Raw genomic sequence first — 14,930 nt, 5'->3', positions numbered from 1 at the left:
GGAGAGTTGAGATACAGTGGGGACTTCGGGGGGAGGTTATGAGGTCATTCAGTGAATGACTTAAAATAAAGCAGTAGAATTAAGAAATGACCTCTTTGAAGTGTGACTCAGCAATAAATGAGTTGGTTTATTATCCAGTGTTATTTGTTCTACAACACTAATCAAAGTTTAAACATTTGCTGGCAGGATAGTAAATGATAGCATACAAATAAAAATTCACTTCTTTTGTTTACCATATTTGAGAAATACAAGAGGTTACTGCAGAGTCATTAAGTGGATATCAAAGAGAATGCCCATTTCCAGGTTGCAATGGTATTATATTCTAATGAAGAATGTTTTATCAATTTTATCTCTGATATGAACATAAATGTTTACTTATGCCTGCTTCATATGTATATAATACCCAGTGCCTAGTGATAAGTTAAGATTGGGGATTTAGATTGAAGAGTTTTATTTAATGTAATTTATGAGATGCATGGGATGCATTGGATCGACCTTCCTGTGGTGCATCTCGTGAGTACCCATTCATTGGGGAAACTGAGGATCCTTCCTAGCCGACTGAATCCACATGGATCCCAGTCACTTTCAAAGCCAGCAACAAGCAGCTCCTGCCAGCTTTTAAGCTGTTGGTCCTGCTCTTCAAGTCCTCCAACTTAATGTTGAGGGGCTGTCCTTTGCCAAACGTGTTCTTATTGGTCAATTGGCGATTCAGCATCAGGCAGATGTTATCTGCATACAAGAAACACAAATTGGTGAAATTTTAATTATGTTATTATTTAGCTCACAACTGTGAAACTAATGGTAAACCAAAGAACCTTTTTTTTTTTTCCCATCATGGAGATTGGATTGCCAAGGCAATTAGGCACAGTTTTAAGGAATTTCCCCTCACCCCCCACTCTCTATGTTATTTTGTGATGACACAGTAAAATCCAAAGTACAGAGAGTAAGTCTTATATGTGAAACATCACAATTCCTGAGAAAAACGTAAAACACAAAATTTTCAGATTTCAACACTAGACATCAGTCAATGAAGAGTAGTGTTTGCTAAGAGCAAGGACAAAAAATGTTTAGTGAATCCTACAATTGCTCCAGCAGGCACCATTAAGAGAATTTCAAGGCTTTAGTGTAGGAAGTGAAAAGAGGGTGAAACTGATGGTCTCAATGCATCAGTGGGATGCATTGGATCGACCTTCCCATGGTGCATCTCGTGAGTACCCATTCATTGGGGAAACTGACGATCCTTCCTAGCCGACTGAATCCACCTGGATCCCAGTCACTTTCAAAGCCAGCAACAAGCAGCTCCTGACAGCTTTCAAGCTGTTGAGTCCTCCAACTTAATGTTGAGGGGCTGTCCTTTGCCAAACGCGTTCTTATTGGTCAATTGGCGATACAGCATCAGGCAGATGTTATTTGCCTACAAGAAACACATATAGCAGTCGATGAAGATGCTCGATTCACCATCAGTGGATTCGATTTAATATGCTATAATCTCCATCCTAAACACGGCCGAGCCATCTACGCCAAATCGTGTCTTGTGGATGTTTACCATACGGCCTCTTCGACCTTCTACGACTCCATTACTATTGGAACTATTCAGCTCGTCAACGTATATAAGCCTCCCAGTGCCTCATGGGATAATGAGGTCCTGCCTAGCCCGAGTCACCCAGCTGTTTACGTTGGAGACTTTAATAGCCATCACCAAGACTGGGGATATTCCTCCACTCGTGCTGACGGCTCTATCTTAGCCGACTGGGCTTCAGTGAATGACCTCTCCCTATTATATGATCCCAAACAGCCAGGCTCTTTTCACAGTGCTAGATGGAATAAAGACTCATCACCTGACCTGTGCTGGCTTAGCACAGTCAACGGCCAAGCCTTTCCCGCTACGAGACAAGTTCTCAAGATCTTCCCGCACAGTCATCACCACCCAGCTATCATCCACATTGGTCTCCAGCTCCCACTGATTCTGTGCTTGGAGAAACTAAGATGGAACTTTTGGAAAGCAAACTGGCGTCTGTTCAGTGATCTTACCAACAAATCTATTCCTGCAATTCCAATTAACTCTATCCCCTCTGAAGATTCCTACAGGCGCTTCCACCAAGCCATCTTCAAAGCAGCTTCCCAAGCCATTCCTCGTGGGAGACGTGCTAACTATACGCCTTGTCTTGATGCTGAATGCGAGCAACTACTAAAGCAATATGATGAGTTGGGCGACCCAGATGTGGCTGACCATCTCATTGCCTCCCTGGATGCAGTACGCCAAGCCCGCTGGCAACAACTCACGGAAAGTCTGAACTTCACCCACTCAAGTAGGAAGGCCTGGAAGCTTCTTCACAGACTGGGTGCCGGTAGCCAACCCCCTCCCGTCTCCCATCCTACCATATCTCCAAACTCAGTGGCCAGTCACCTAACTCAAGTTGGACGTGCTAAGATCGACCCAGTCTGGAAAAGAGAAATTTCCCATGAGTGGTCATCCCACTTCCGGTTATCTTGTCCATCTCCAAAAATCTCTCCCTTTACACTGTCTGAACTGGAAGACCCTTTGAAGAGGGTTAAACCGGGAACAGCATCTGGCTATGATAACATCACCCCAGAACTCATTCTTAACCTGGGCCCCGCGCCAAAGACCTTGAGAGGCTGCTTCTGTCACTTATTTCTCATCTTACAGAGAAATTCCTATCACCTGCCCAGGCTGGTTTCCACCCAGGAAGATCTACCTGTGAACAAGCCCTGGCCCTTTCAACTTACATTGTAAATGGATTCCAGAAGAATTTAAAGACGGGTGATGTCTTTGTTGATCTCACAGCAGCCTATGACACGGTCTGGCACTGTGGTCTCCTAGTCAAGATCTCAAGATGCCTGCCTCCATGGGTGGCCAACACTATATCCTTTCTTCTCCAAAACAGAAGATTCCAGGTGCATCTGGGTGACAAGTCTAGCAGATGGAGACTTGTCTCAAGTGGCCTCCCCCAGGGCTCTGTTCTGGCTCCTACGCTATTTAATATTTACATCAATGACCTCCCAGAAACTTCTTCAAGGAAGTTCATCTACGCCGATGACATCTGCTGTGCAACTCAGGCATCAAAGTTCGACATCCTCGAGGAAACTCTCACGAAAGACATGTCTCTGATATCTGATTACTGTAAAAAATGGCGACTAATCCCTAGCACTGCAAAAATGGTATCATCTGTTTTCCATCTACACCATGCCTCGGCCTCGCATGAGCTTAATGTGCAGCTTGGCGATACGAAAATCCGGCATGAAGCCCAGCTAGTCTATCTTGGCATTACTCTCGATCGCACTCTGTCATTTCATGAACATCTCATAAAAACTGCAGCAAAGGTGGGCGCGAGGAATAACATCATTGCAAGACTGGCCAGCTCCTCATGGGGCGCAAGCGCTTCCACACTACGATCATCATCTCTGGCATTATGCTATTCCACTGCAGAATACTGTGCCCCAGTATGGTTCTGTAGCCCCCATGTCCACTTGGTCGATTCCAAATTATATTCCTCCATGAGGATAATTTCTGGAACCATCCGTTCCACCCCAGTTCCATGGCTGCCAGTTCTTAGCAACATCGCCCCACCAGATATTCGTCGGGATGCGGCATCATCTAAGTTCATTTCCCACGTCTATGCTCGACCGGACCTGCCAATATATGTGGATATCTTCGCCCACCCTGTTCAATGCTTGATGTCTCGTCACCCAATCTGGTCCCCTATGCCTACACTGTTCCAGTCTCTTGGAAACAGAGTTGGCAGTCAGCTGAGGTAAAGAACAAACACCTCATCACAGACCCCTGCAAGCGTCAACCCGGCTTTGACCTAGCACGTTATGATTGGGCCCTCCTCAGTTGCTATCGAACAGGCCATGGCCAGTGCGCCGCTATGTTCCATCGCTGGGGAGCCAGAGACGACCCGAACTGCCCCTGCGGCTACAGACAGACTATGACCCACATAGTCAACGACTGCCACCTCTCCAGATTCAAAGGAGGTCTCGAAACTTTACATCAGGCTCAACCTGATGATTTTGACTGGCTACAAAAGAAGGGCAAACGCTAGAAGAAGAAGAAGAAGAATGAGATGCATATCTGAATATCAGTAAAAACTAATTGCTAACATATATGTGAATGCTGATAATAATGGGTAATTCATATACCTATAAGTGAGTGCTCAAACACAAAAGAAACATTAGATAGTGCACTTAATCATGACCTAAATACAAACATTTTCATTTTGTAAAGCAATGAACCAATATAAAATTTATATACTAATTACTATAATTTTAGCTTTATAAAAAACAAACATTTATTATCTTTCAGCTTTGCAGGTCAGAATTGTAAAGTCAATCTTACTGAGTTAAAAACAAAATTTAAAGGGTAGGTGAGATAACACACCTGGCAGGATGTGTGCTTTGTCATACATAGAAACCATGTTTGAACATGCCTCTTACCACACCAGAGAAAACTTTTGTATTGTGATATCTTTTCTTTCCTCTCTCTTTTAGTCACACACACACACACACACACACACACACACACACACACACACACACGGTGCAAAGTGCAAGGACTAGCCTAAGGATCCAGCTTGAGCTCCTGGCTCCCCACCTGCAGGGCAGTTGCTGCACAAGTGGTGAAGTGGTTCTACAGGTGTCTGTCTTTCTCTTCCCCTGTCTTCCCCTCCTCCCTCCATTTCTCTTCCTACTATCCAACAACAAAGACAGCAATAATAATAAAACAATGATAAAATCAACAAGGGCAAGAAAAGGGGAAAAATTCCATCCAGGAGCAGTGGATTCGTAGTGCAGGCACCGAGACCCAGCAATAACCCTGGAGGAAAAAATATATATATATTTACTTATGTATTGGATAGAGACAGAAAAATCAAGAGGAGAAGAGGGAGATAGGGAAAGAGGAAGAGAGACCCTGCAGTAATGCTTCACTGCTGGCAAATCTTCCACTCTGCAGACTTGGACTTGGGTGGTTCTGCAGACTGTAATGTGCACATAACCAAATGTATCACTTCCCAGCACCACAGTCTCTCTTCCTATTTGAAAAAGTTAACCAGGACATTGAAGCCCAGGCAATGACCAAATTAATTAAAGAAAATGTTGCAGAGATAAGCTTCTTTCTGGAGATTCTAGGGTGAATCTGTATTTGTTGCCTTTTCCATTTGCCAAACACCTCTTAGATTGTTTATTTCATGCACTTTTCTGTGTTTGAAGCCAACAATGTCTGCTAAGTTTCTCTCAAATTGCTTTGCTCTGGTTATTACTATATGATTTCTATCAACTATGCTTGTGAGAATGACAGAGAAACACAGACACACACACACACACACACACACACACACACACACACACACACACACAGAGAGAGAGAGAGGGAGAAAGAAACTAGAGGATTGCTCTAGCGCACGTGATGCTGGGACTTGAACTTGGGATCTTAAGTCTGAGAGTTCAAGTTTTTACCCATGATGACACCTCCTGGACTGTGACCTTCAATAATATTTAATTAAAATATATTGACTCTTGGGCTTATGTGGTGTTGCACCCAGTAGAGCACATAAACTACCATGAGGGCCTGGGTTCAATCTAGAGCCTTTTTCTATGAAAGTTGGGGCTTCATAAGTGGTGGAGTAGTATTCCAAGTGTCTATCTCCCACCACCACTATTCACCACCTTCTCCATCTCTGATTCATCCTATAACAAAAAGAAAATAATAATAAACCCTCTCTTGAAGTCAAGTGTTAGCAAATATTTGTCTGCCAACATTTTTTTTATTATTATTAATGGTTTACTATTGACAGCAAAATAAAGTAGTTTTACGTATGCAACATTTTTCAGTTTTCCACAATAACAATCTAACCACCCATCTAGGTACTCCTCTATCATCATGTTCTAGGACCTGAACACCCCACACCCCGACACATATAACCCAGTGCTTTACTTTGGTGCAATACACCGATTCTGGTCCAAGTTCTGCTTTTATCAACTTAAAAAAATATTTTTAATATTTATTTATTTTTAATGGGGTGGGGGACTGACCAAAGCAGCACTATTCAGCTGTGGATAATGGTGATGTTGGAGACTGAACTTCAGACTTGAGAGTTTCAGACATGAAAGTCATTTGCCATAACCATTACATTGATATCTGCTCAGTCCCTAACTGAGCATAGCGTTTTCCTAGGCTCCAGGGATAAGATGTGGACATTGTTGGCAGGCCACTGATCTCTTCACAAGACCAGATGGCAAGAAGATGCCTGTTAATATGTAAATTGAGCTTAAGGAATACATATGTTTAAAATTGTTAAAGAAGCTTTAAATAATAGTACTCTCTTCTAAGGAAGGGGCTCTCTAACAGCTGTATTTTCAAGCTTTACATGTAGTCATTGGGAGGGATTTTCAGGAGTAGTTTAAGCATTGTCAAGTTTCTAAATCACACTTGATGTGTGTCTTTCTATTTTACATGCCTGATTTGTTCTGCATAAATAATAATAATAGCTGTGTTTTAGGTTTAATGTAGTATGGAAAAATACCTGTATGTCCTTGATAAAGCACTAAGTGAAAGTGCATAAAACAATTTTAAAATCGTGATCTAAATGCAGTGAATAAAGCTACAGAACTATATTGATGCATTTCATTTATTCTGGTTACAGTAATCTGAATTTTATACTTGTTTTATATGTGAAATTTGAATGTGAGGCTGATTGTGATCTAATTTCAAAGTACAAAAATAATATCAACTATGTTAAAACAATGTATTGGTAAAGCTTGCACTGAAATTTACCATTTCCAAATTTTAATGTTGGAACCTTAAATACTATATTTTGCAGTTCTGAGAAGAGTGAACCAAGAAAATAGCATTTAAAACACAAGTCGTTGTACTACCGTTTTATTTTCATCACACATCAAAAAGTGTGTGCCTATTAATACTTCATGAATTAATTTGGAGAATCTCTATTATAACACTTTTTCATATTGTCATAACTGTGTAAAGAAAATGCTGAATTGTATGAGTTCCGGCTATAATTTTTCAGTTAAAAATCAACCATCACAAGGTCTTAGTGGCATATAAAAGGTGTATGCATATGTTTAGGACTAGATGAGGGTTATATAGGCAACTGAGCAATTTCCATTCAAAGAGCTAATATATATATTTAAAATTATATATGCATATATAATTTTTATTTATTTCTTTACTATTATATTTTTTTACCAGAACACTCACTGCTCAGCTCTGGCTTAAAGTGGTGCAGGGAATTGATCCTGGGACTTTAGAGCCTCAGTCATGAAAGTCTCTTTGCATAACCATTATGTTATGTACCCCTGCCTGATTAATTTATTGTCCACAGACCTAAGCATCTTCAATTGGGATAACTAGACAGAATGAACTCTATCTGTCACTCTCTGCCGATATGACTTTAAGGAGAAATCAGAGTCCCAAGTATGATGCCTTTGTGCATAAATTCATTTCAAGCCTTTGCTGGATTCATATTTGATTACAATTCAGTGACCAAAGCTAACAAAATGCCTGATACAATTCATTATCGGGTTAAAGAAGGTCATCCTGCCCACAGTGGGAAGTAATGACATGGATGGAGGGAAGACTAAGTAATAAATACCTTTGTTGAAATGTTGCTATCTGACTTGGAGAATTTATAACTCTTCAAATTAATACTTCAAGAAAGGTCAAATATCTTACTTGGATAGCGTGCTAGTTTGCCATGCAAGAGATCCAGGATTGAGTCTGGCTTCTCCTACATTGAAGGAAATTTCATCTAAAAATTATCTCTAGCTAACTATATCACTTCATAAATCTCCTACAAACATACTACATGAGCTGTCAGCCACTTCAAAGTATATTTTCACACATTGAAGTTGGTTTATCTCTTAAATGAAAGATAGAAAAACTATTTTGAAGACATAATAAGCAAATCCATTATTAACTTCTGTGAAGCTATCAATCAGTGTCTTAGACATCTCCAAATTATTTCTGAAAATAGTCCTTATGTTTATACTACTAGCAAATAACTTTACAAGTAGTTTAAAAAAAACTACCCAAGTAATATCACTTATCACTCACATTAGGAAAACAACATTAGTTTAATTCATTTTAGACTGATTATATGGTAAATTATTTCAATAGTGATTCATATATAGCACTGGTTTTTATACAGAAAAACCATAAAGAAGGGAGTCAATAGATAGATCATCTGGTAAAGTCCATGCCCTGCCATGCATGCAAAACTGGTTTCAGTCCTAGATATACATATGGTGTTGCTATAGCACCAGAGAAAGCTGTGGTGTCTCTCTGTCCTTTCTACTTCTATCTGAAATAATCAGTGTGGAGCTGTGAAATCATGTATGCAGGACACCCTCTCAACCCACCCACCACAGCAATATAGAGAATATATGTGGAACACCACTCACCATGTAAAAAGAAAAGTTAGGTGGGCAATGTGTGGAAATATACCCCTCTTATCCTATGGTCTTGTCAATGTTTGCATTTTATAAATAAAATTTTTAAAAAGCAAAGTTAGGGTAAAGTCCAGCATAGATGTTAAATTTTAGGTCAACAATACAGTCCAGTTACCTAATTTTAATAGACTAGAAATATAGTTGAATTGAACTTAAAGAATAGAAGGTAGGAATCTATATTATTGTAGCCTAGGAGATGGTACAGTGGATAAAACTTTGGACTTGAAAGCAGGAAGAACTGAGTTTAATGCCCTATGTACCAGAGACGCTATGGTCCTCTCTCTCATAAGTAAATAAATAAATGTTTTAAAAGAAATTATATTTTCCATGAAACAAAAAACTCTGTTTATAGGATTTTGTAAATTTTATTTATAAAATGGAAACACTGACAAGATCATAGAATAAAAGGGATACACCACCAGAACTCCATATCCCATACTCTCCCCTGATAGCTTTCCTATTATTTATCCTTTTGGGAGTATGGACCCAGGGTCATTATGGGGTGCAGAAGGTGGAAGGTCTGGCTTTTGTAATTGCTTCCCTGCTGAACACGGGCATGGGTGTTGACAGGAACAAATAACTCTTAAGTCAGCCATTTGCACTCATAAATACCTACAAATGTCCATGTATATGTATAACATTTACTGAACACTTTCTATGTTTCATGTCTTCTCTTCCTTTCCAAGCTGCACATAACCCTATTACTACATCCAAATGCCCCCCCCCCACACACACACACACACCTCCTTTTCCTCTTCTCTTTCCAGGTCCTAATGGAATTGGAGTTCAGAGCCTTCTTATCCTCTTCCTCCTATCACTTCTCCCCCACTGGGAATACGGATCAAAAAACTTTGGGGGGTGTAGCAGGTAGGAGTTTTTGCTTCTGTAATTGCTTCTCTGCTGGACATGGATATTGGCAAGTGGATCCATACCCCCAGCCTGTTTCTATCTTTCTCTAGTTGGGTGGAGCTCTGGAGAGGCTAAGAGGTTCCAGTGTCTAACTTCATTAGCACAACTCCTTTGTGCCTCCAACAAAGCCAACAATCTGAACCAACAAGGAGCTGATTCTTCTGGACACTGTGAAGTGTAAAACTTAATTTCAACTAAGTTATGTTGTAAATAATGAAATATATATAACTAGACATTTCTTTGTCAACAAAGTCTTTATAAAATATTATCAATTGTTAGTTTATATATGTTTAATGTAGCTTAATTCATTATGAAACCAGTATACTTATACAAATGTGTTGTTTCATCTTCTATAGTTATAATTTCATAAAAGATTTTATAGATTCCCTTTGTGTGTTTTTGCTGTAACTCAAACTTCATTGTGTTTTCTCATTCATATTTTGAAAGTTAATCTCCCATTTTTTAAGATAAGCTCACACAGTGCCTGAATATAAGCCAGATAATTTCTCCTTTATAAATCAGATGAGTAATTTTAAGATTTAACAGTTGGCTATAGTCAGCTTACTTCAATATATTTTGCAGAATGTTGAAAATGACATAATATTTAATACCATGAAACAGTAGGTTGCTTGAAAAAAATGGCTGACAATTTCTTTTTCTGCCGTCACTCATAACTCATATATGCAATGTGACTTTTAAAATTTTTCTTATCAAAAAACACACACACACATACACACACACACACACACACACACACGCCCTTTGATTTCTTTTGAAAAAAGGTACACAATGGAAAAGATATATGTCTCCAGAATCCTTGCAGGCGGTTCAGTTCATTCTCTTGAAATATTGCTCAGCAATCAGGAGAATAAGCCAAGGGTAGCTGACTGGATGATGAAAGACAATTGTCTGAGGCTCTCATTGTCCTGGTAAACAGCTAGCCATCCACCAGACATGTGAGCTATCCCTGCTCAAACAGCCACTGGACTAGAGGTGCATAAAGGGATCAAGTTGAGATCAACCAAGCCTGGCAGAACTGCCCATTGTCCAGTCAACACACAGACTTGTGAATAATATAAAAATTCCAATGACATTCTATTATACCACACTTGACATAATAATACCAATGTATTATTTAAAAAGTTTTAAAAAGTAAAGTAATTCAGTATGAGTTCATATCTAAAAAGTAATTGTTTATTACTTTTAACAAGCACTTTAGGATGTACATAGTAACAATTTTATCTTTTATTTATTCTCTAAATTTTTTTAGAAATCAAATGTTTCCATATTTATCAAAATTTTACTTAACTATTGTTATATAGTTATTTTAATTGTTTAGTAGGCATATCTTTCAAGTTTACAGATCATGGATTAATAGTCTTTCAAGTTTACCTTTTAGCTTTTTCTTTCCAAAACCAATTTTATTGATCTAATTCTTTATATTTATCAACTATTCTAATTTCAGAGCAAACATACCATATATATATATATATATATATATATATATATATATATGCATGTATATATTACTAGTAGTTAAGATGTTTCTGAATTATAATTCAAAAGATAGTTTTATTCTTTATTTAGTTACTTCTTATCACAAATTGACCTATGTTCTTTAAAATTAGTTCCACATTCTTTTTTTTTTTATTTAAGAAAGGAGACATTAATAAAACCATAGAATAAGAAGGGTACAGTTCCACACAATTCCCACCACCCAATCTCCATATCCCATCTCCTCCCTGATAGCTTTCCCATTCTCTATCCCTCTGGGAGTATGGACCCAGGGTCCTTCTGGGTTGCAGAAGGTGGAAGGTGTGGCTTCTGTAATTGCATCCCCGCTCAATATGGGCATTGACTGGTCGATCCATACTCCCAGTCTGCCTTTCTCTTTCCCTAGTAGGGTGGGTCTCTGGGGAAGCAGAGCTCCAGGACACATTGGTGAGGTTATCTGTCCAGGGACGTCTGATCAGCATCGTGTTGGCATCCGGAACCTGGTGGCTGAAAAGAGAGTTAACATACAAAGCCAAACAAATTGTTGAACAACCGTGGACCTAAAGACTGGAATAGTGCAGATGAAGTGTTGGGGGGTATTCCCTGCAGACTCTTGTGTACTTCTGCTTTCAGGTATATATTTTTCCCTAGTTTATGGGCATGTGTGAACATCTGCTCTATCTCAGGGGACATGGACTATATCTAAGTTTGGGGACTGTTGGTAACATGTGTAAGCCTAATAGAGCTTAGGGAGAACTACCCCCATCTTTGGATGGAGGTCTGAGAAGATAACCTCTTGGTAAGTCTCTCTCAACTGAGGTGAGCGTAAGGGGGGAAAATCAGACTTGGTTCTTACCTTCTTGACTCTTAGGCCCACAGATACCCCAGTACTTCCCTCCATTAACTGCAGGCCACATGGCCGCAGATTCACTTATTCAAAGTCACCTTCTGATCACAGAAGAACACACCTTATCACACATTTCATCACACACCTCAGACCCCAGACAAGAGAAATTCCAAACTATATGGCTTTTGATATTCATCTTCTTTCTGTCTCACCCTACGGGTTTAACCCCTATGCTTCTCTCAGATACCTTTGGATAATTAAGTTGCTTGTGTTATGGACAATAACTGTCATGTATCTCATCAGTTCCTGTCATACCAGCCCCCTACCTTAGGGGCATGCTGACTGTTAAGAAACCTGTAATTTCTGTCATATTTCAACAATAATTACCTCCATTGCTTTGCTATTTAACTCATGTCAATTTTGCTAATAAACGGACTCTAGGATTCTGGGATTCTAAGGACTCAGATTCTAGGCACGCTAAGAGTCCCCTGGTGTCTTTTACTTCGTGTCACCCCTGTCATGAGCGAGAAATAACCAGCCCATTACCTTTCCCCGCCACCCTGCCAGAGAGGGAGAGAGACTCCCCGAAAGGGGACTTTATTGGGGAGTGGAATACCTGGAATGGAATTAGAGAATACTATGAAAGGAAAGGTCTCACCCGAGTGATGAAGCTGAAGGGTTGTCATTCCACACCTGAAGTCTCTGGACACAGTCTGAAGTGAAGCATACTGGTGTGTTGACTGGGTTGCAATCCACGGATGCAATATTATTTGATTTGAATTGTTCCACATTCTAAGGACTCTTGAAGGTTAAACAATTTGATTCATTCTCTGATAAACATATTATTACTATTAAATGCTTATCTCACTCATTTACTATGGAATTGTATAAATGCCTAATCTTTTCCCCATAGATTATAAAGACTGATTAATGTTTCATGTTGACACTCAGTGGCAGTTTGAAGACTGATTTTCACTAGTTTTGGGGATGATAAACTATTCTAGATATTCTCTTTAAAGTTTCTTTTTTAATTGGTGATTTAATAATGATTAACAAGGTTTTAAGATAACAGGTACAATTCCAGATAATTCCCACCACCAGAGTTCTGTGTTCCATTCCCTCCATTGGAAACTTTTTTTATGCCTCTCTGGGTGCATGGGCACAAATTCTTTATGGGGTGCAAAGGATGAAAGGTCTAGCTTCTGTAATGACTTCTCTGCTGGACATGGGTATTCAAAAGTTGATACATACCACCACTACATCCACCACCACCACCACAACCACCACCACCACCACAACCACCACCACCACCACCACCAGCCCCACCGCCTGTTTTTATCTTACTCTAGTGGGGTAGGGCTCTGAAGAGGTGAGACTTCAGGATACACTGGTGAGGTCATCTGCCCAGGGAAGTCAGGATGATGTCATAGTAGTGTCTGCAACTTGGTAGCTGAAAGGCAGTGAGTGAAACGTAAAGCAGGACAAATTGTTTAATAAACAGGAATCCAAAATTAGGAATAGAGCAGATGAAATTAGGGGGCTTTGTGTGGGATATTTCTTTCTTTCTTTCTTTTTATTTATCCTGTAGGCACAGCACTACAATAAAACCTGTGAGACACTTTGTTTTCAGATTCATTAGTCTGAGGAAATAGCATGAGGGGTAATTTTACACTAAATGCTTGAAATGTGGTAAAACAATCAATGGGAAAGCTAGAATTGGAAAGAAGTTTGAATCATGTTGTATCTAAAAATTTCACATTCTCAAGTAAAGAAACATAGATTCTGAGATATATTCCCCAGACACTTTTCATAAGTAGTAGGTGAACGTGACTAAATGTGTTTCTTATATCTCTACAATATCATTAAGTTGAAAAAAATATCTAACTGGAAAAACAGGTGTCTGCTTTCAGCACTAATTCATATTTTTTCTGTGCTAAAGATCAAAATGTAGCAACACACACACACACACACACACACACACACACACACACACACACACACACACATTATTTAGGAGGGATAGAGAGAGGGGATAGAGAAATACAGAGAAAAAGACCAGAGCACTCTTAAGCTCTGGCTTAGTATGAAATTGGGGATTGAGCCTTGGCCTTTATATCCTCAGGCATGAAAATGCAAGACTATTGTGCAGTCTCCTCAGCCCAGCTTCCTTCTTCTGTGTATGTTTCATTGGTTGCAGTTTGCACAAAATTTACATCAGAAAAAAATTTAGATACTTTCCATCCCACAGTGCTCTCCAAATTTTGTCATATATATTCACATGTATGTATACTTACAAAACACTAAACACAGTGAAGACTCATTCATCAATATCTATTCTTTACTGTGGCAGTACATTCCAGCTTCCACTAAAGTTTTATTTACTCCTTTTCCAGTTCTTAATTATTAGAACAAAAGGACAAATATGGGAGTTGGGCGGTGGCGCAGCGGGTTAAGGGCAGGTGGCTCAAAGCGCAAGGACCAGTATAAGGATCCCGGTTCGAGCCCCCAGCTCCCCACCTGCAGGGGGGGTCACTTCATAAGCAGTGAAGCAGGTCTGCAGGTGTCTGTCTTTCTCTCCCAGTCTTCCCCTCCTCTCTCCATTTCTCTCTGTCCTATCCATCAATGACAACATCAATAACAAAAATAATCACTACAACAACAATGAAAAAACAACAAGGGCAACAAAAGGGAAAATAAATAAATAAATATTTTTTAAAAAAGGACAAACATTGCCTAAGCACTGGATTTTATAGAAGTTAAGTTGATTGGTAAACTGATACTAAATATTGCATGGCAAAATCATATTCTAACAACTATTCAGTACTGGGTTTTCTGAAATATTTCATTAGCTATATACTTAACAGTCTAAAATACTTTATTGTTGTTGTTGTAATTTATATTGGAGTCTACTTTACTATATCATTTTGTTAGTGAGCACGAGAAAAACTATGTCTATGCCTTCAAAGCAGAATTAAGATACTATGCTTAAAATGTATTGTTTGGACTATAATGCATTGCATATATTTATTATTTGTTTATTTTTATTAAAAAGATTTGAGAGAACAAAGCACTGTTGAGCTTTTTTATTTTTAATACTAAGAACTGATTCTTGGACCTCATTAATGCAGTTATAGGTTTTACTCCTGAGCTATCTCCTCAGTCCAAGGCACTGATTTTAACATTCTACTTAATGAAT

Source organism: Erinaceus europaeus, chromosome 2 (assembly GCF_950295315.1).
Source record: "Erinaceus europaeus chromosome 2, mEriEur2.1, whole genome shotgun sequence".
Lineage (NCBI taxonomy): Eukaryota > Metazoa > Chordata > Mammalia > Eulipotyphla > Erinaceidae > Erinaceus > Erinaceus europaeus.
Note: the sequence above shows the minus strand (reverse complement) of the source record.